Genomic DNA, 4,681 nt, shown 5'->3' with positions numbered 1-4,681 from the left:
CACATATACTGTATGTGTGTGTATAAATATATATAGTAGGGCTGCAACGATACAGAAAATTCACGGTTCGGTTCGATACTTTAGTCTCACGGTTCGATATTTTTTCGATACAAAAAAGAGAAATGTCCATGCCCCTTTTAACTTGTAATTTATTTAAATTAATTATGAGCATTTGTTTAACCTCAAAAGTACAGTTTTTTAATTAAATGTTGCTGAAACAGCAAGTTTCACAGTGGATCTGCGCTCAAAAATACAGCCTAGGTGGAGTAGTCGAACACAGATCCACTGATCCTTCAACACAGAGCATCTTCAGTGGTCTCTCTTCGTGTGACAGATTTAAGTGACTTAAACAACAACAATGTAAATATTCAGCCAAACCAAACCTCAGAAAGTCTAAAGAACTGCTGATCAAGACCACTTTCATAGATTACAGGAAAGTCTGGTTGCTTGAAGGAAAAAAGAAAAACAGGAAATGACCTTCTCACATTTGTTAAAGCATATGTATGTGTAGGTGTGTTTCCATGTTTTTTTCAGCTGTGATGCTGAAAAATTGGACTTTATATATGTAGAAAAGGAAAAAGGTTGAATGCAAAGTTTACAGTTTGAATCTTTCGAGGTGTTGTTTCTTATTTCATAAACACAACCTTCCAGTTACTGTGAATTAGGACCCATATGTTTGTCAGTGTGTGTGTATGAGATGCAGCTAAAATGGAATCCACCAGAGTTAACATTAATCAGAAAATGTGAAAATACTGTGAAAAAGCCCAGTTAGAGGAAGTCATCTGTACAGGTTGGTTTTGGTGCTCGTTGGTCCGAACATGGCTCTGTTCTTATTGTTGAGTGATTTTCATTTGGAGTTAGAAATGAGGAGTCTGTAGAAGTTCATGTCTCTCATTATCACTTTGCTTTTGCTCATCCTGTTTCTAATTGTCTTATTTTTCTTGTTTTGTTTTTCCTTCTGTCTTTGTTTTGTTGTTTTTCATTTATTTTTTTGTACATAACCCTTCTTTGTATCATTTCATTTGCTTGTAAGCTTGCCTGTCATTTGAAATAAAAGCAATAACTGCACCAAAAACAACCTATTTTTGCTGCAGTAAAAAAAAGAAAAACCTGTTTTTGTTTCCGTGTGAGAATTCCTCCTTAAAATTTCCTTATGGATTTCTTAACCAGTACATGATTTTTACACTTTTACATACAGTACAAGCTAAGGTGTCAATCTTCATGTGTTGCCAAGCTGAGGAAGTGTTGATGGAAACATGGTAACACACACACTCCCCCTGCAGATGGGTTAAATACAGCATCCAGAGGAAGTCATTAGGAGCAAACAGCACTCAGCAAGAGCCCAAACTTTTAACCTCACAAAGCTTCCCCACCTCATTTTCTCCTCACAGTACAGCTTCTCATCCCTTCCTGCTTTGGTTTTAATCTCTTCTTTAGCCCTCATTCTAAGGGTGCTTTCACACCAGGAAAGTCCTTTGGTCCACTTGATTGGTCTGGACCAAAGGTGGACTTTAGGGCGGTGTTGAGAATTTGTTTGAATTTATGATTTGGGACATTATAATTCAATATAATGTTGCTAATTTGAGTTGTAACTGTTCTTTCATAAAGACTTGGTTAATATCTGGTTCTAAGCAGACAATATTGTTGATCTTTTATAGAAGAGACTCTATATCCCATGATGCTTTTTACCGGAAGTGGTTTTTTTTCTAAGGAGAGCACTATTTTTTTATTGCTTGTAAACTCTGACAATCGGTCATAATCGTTACTGTGATCCTTTGTTTTACCCTTTTATTCACTAAAGTTCATCTGAATATTGATCACACTTCTTGTCGTTTTTTTGCATTAGTCGTATAATTACAACATGCGGTTTGCATTCGCATTGGGCTTTTTTTGCAAGCAGACTGAAAAATAAATTTTAACGTTTTTCGTTTACCTTAGTATGTGTTTGTAACCAGAAAGAAAATACATCAATATTTGAATGTGAAAATAATTCATACAACTACAAAGCACGCTGAACGAATCACAGGATTTATTGCTGTCTCCATCAAGTAGGGCTCTCTGCAGAACGTGTTGTCCTGTGGGCGGAGACGGCCCAAATCGTCATTGGCCGAGGTCTTAATGTGGGCGGAGATGTCCCTGCTCGTGATTGGCGGAGGTTACGACGTGGGCGGAAATGGCCCAAGAGATGTGATTGGTCAGATTGACGGTGGGGTTTGAGGCCGGAGGCAGCGGGGAGTAGCTTGGTCGAGTCGGGCAGGAAGTAACACTTTTTTAAATTAATTTTAGTCATAACTTGAGAAAGGAAAGTGCTAGCTGCACGAAATTTGACCATCATACATGTGAAAGGATGTGTAACAATATGACTTGGTTAAAACATCCCTAACAAGCCTGTAAGAAGATAGCTAAAAATCAATATTTTTTACAGGCTGATTAGGGATGTTTTAACCAAGCCATATTGTTACTCATACTTTCACATGTATGGTGTTCAAATTTCGTGCAGCTAGCATTTTCCTTTCTCAAGTTATGACTGAAATTAATCTTAAAAAACTTTGCTTCCTGCCCGACTCGATCAAACTGCTCCCTGCTGCCTCCAGCCTCAAACCCCACCGTCAATCTGACCAATCACGTCTCTTGGGCCATCTCCGCTCACATTGAAACCTCCACCAATCATGAGTAGGGCCGTCTCCGCCCACAGGACTAAACCTACTGCAGAGACCCCTTACTCTTCTCCATGCATTCAGCAAAGGATTCAGGAAACAATAATACTTTTATAACCTACTTCAGGACCTGCCTATTGTCATTGAATCATTCAACTTGTCCAGCCTACAGCTGTTCTACTGTTACAACGGTTCAAGTGTTGAAAGTGTGTTCAGGCATGCATCTTACCTATATGTACCTCTGGTTCTGTGTAACCATATTTGACAGTCATTCAGACCAGTGTGTACATAAAATCATCAATGTAATCACAAAAATAATCACGCAGTCAATATATCATTATTCACCTAAGAAAAGACTACAGAATGTGTGGTGCTTTTAAAAATCTGTAGTAAACAAACCCCAATAAAATTCTTCAGGACTCAGGATTTTATTAATAATTTATAAACAAAGCCACATGGGGGACGGTCATTGCTCCCATTGGACAACTGAATTTGATTCAATTGAACTGAATTGAATTGAATTCAATTCAGTTCAATTCAATTCAGTTTATTTATATATCAACAAGTGACAACATACGTTGTCTCAGGACACTGTACATAAAAAGAACAATGTAAAGAAGAAAGCAGCAGATNGCTCAGGACAGGAGACCATCTGCCTCGACCGGCTGCTTGGAGGACAGGAAAGAGACACAGACAAACACAGAAGAACTGGTCCAGGACTGGTCCAGGACTGGAGACCATCTGCCTCGACCGGCTGCTTGGAGGACAGGAAAGAGACACAGACAAACACAGAAGAACTGGTCCAGGACTGGTCCAGGACTGGTCCAGGACAGGAGACCATCTGCCTCCACCGGCTGCTTGGAGGACAGGAAAGAGACACAGACAAACACAGAAGAACTGGTCCAGGACTGGTCCAGGACTGGTCCAGGACAGGTCCAGGTGCACCTTCTTCTGGAGGAGACAAAGAAAAAACATGATAGAAATAATAAGAATAAACATGTAGAGAAGAGAGACAACAGCAGAGTGAGGAGATGTGCTCAGTTTGTGCTCCAGCAGCAGCAGAAATGAAGAATAATTCAGGAAACCTCCCACTTTCTGACAGGGAGTTCCCATCATAACCAGCATGCATTAGATGGAGTTTATGGTCAATGCTGCTTTAAAGCAACTTCTTTTGATACTGAGCTGTCCAACCTGAGTCACCTTACCTTTCACCTTTTAAATGTCTTTATTTTGTTGCATTGAATCATAAATTTAAAGTTTAACATTAATAAAAGAAACAAAGCTTTTCTGTGGGGGGAGGGGGGACTGGCAGACCAGACGGAGTCACCCACAGGTCACATTCAGGGTCACATTGGGTCTGTGGAGCTTGAGTTTGACCGGTGTGATTGACAGGTGGTGTAGAACAGGGCTCAGGGTCCACAGTTACTCCAGCACTTGTATGAATACAGTACTTTTATTTTGTTTCTGTTTTATATTAAAAGAGGACTGAGTGGTATAATCCTGTCAGATTATCTAACAGGATTATCACTCTGACTGTATATTCATTCTGATGTAGAAGAATGATTATTTTTRTTGTCATGAACTGGTCAGTGAGCCACCAGTTGATTAGTCCTGGTGGTCAGGGTTACCCCACTGGTCCTGGTGTAAAATATCCCCAAGTTTTTATAAAATCTGTTGGGTTTCGACTCCTGTAAATCACTTCTTATTCATTCCCTCTGTGAGCTGTACGATCCCAGGGATCAAGCTGTGAAAACTTCTTTGGGTTTTGATTTGTTGTCACCAAAATCTGCTCGTCGTTATATTTATCACAACAACGAACAAACTTTTAGTGGCCTTAAAAATCAACACAACACATGGAAATGTGAACAATCTGTCTGTCAGGATCAGGTTACACAAAGAGCCACACACTCTGTGACACACTACAGGTTTCTGTTTGTGTAGCTGAAGTTAGACGATGGAGTGAGACGTCACTCCTCTGTGTGTGTGTGTGTGTGTGTGTGTGTGTGTGTGTGTGTGTGTGTGTG

The sequence above is a fragment of the Austrofundulus limnaeus genome, unplaced genomic scaffold, assembly GCF_001266775.1.
Source record: "Austrofundulus limnaeus strain Quisiro unplaced genomic scaffold, Austrofundulus_limnaeus-1.0 Scaffold1194, whole genome shotgun sequence".
NCBI lineage: Eukaryota > Metazoa > Chordata > Actinopteri > Cyprinodontiformes > Rivulidae > Austrofundulus > Austrofundulus limnaeus.
This window is presented reverse-complemented; position numbering follows the sequence as displayed.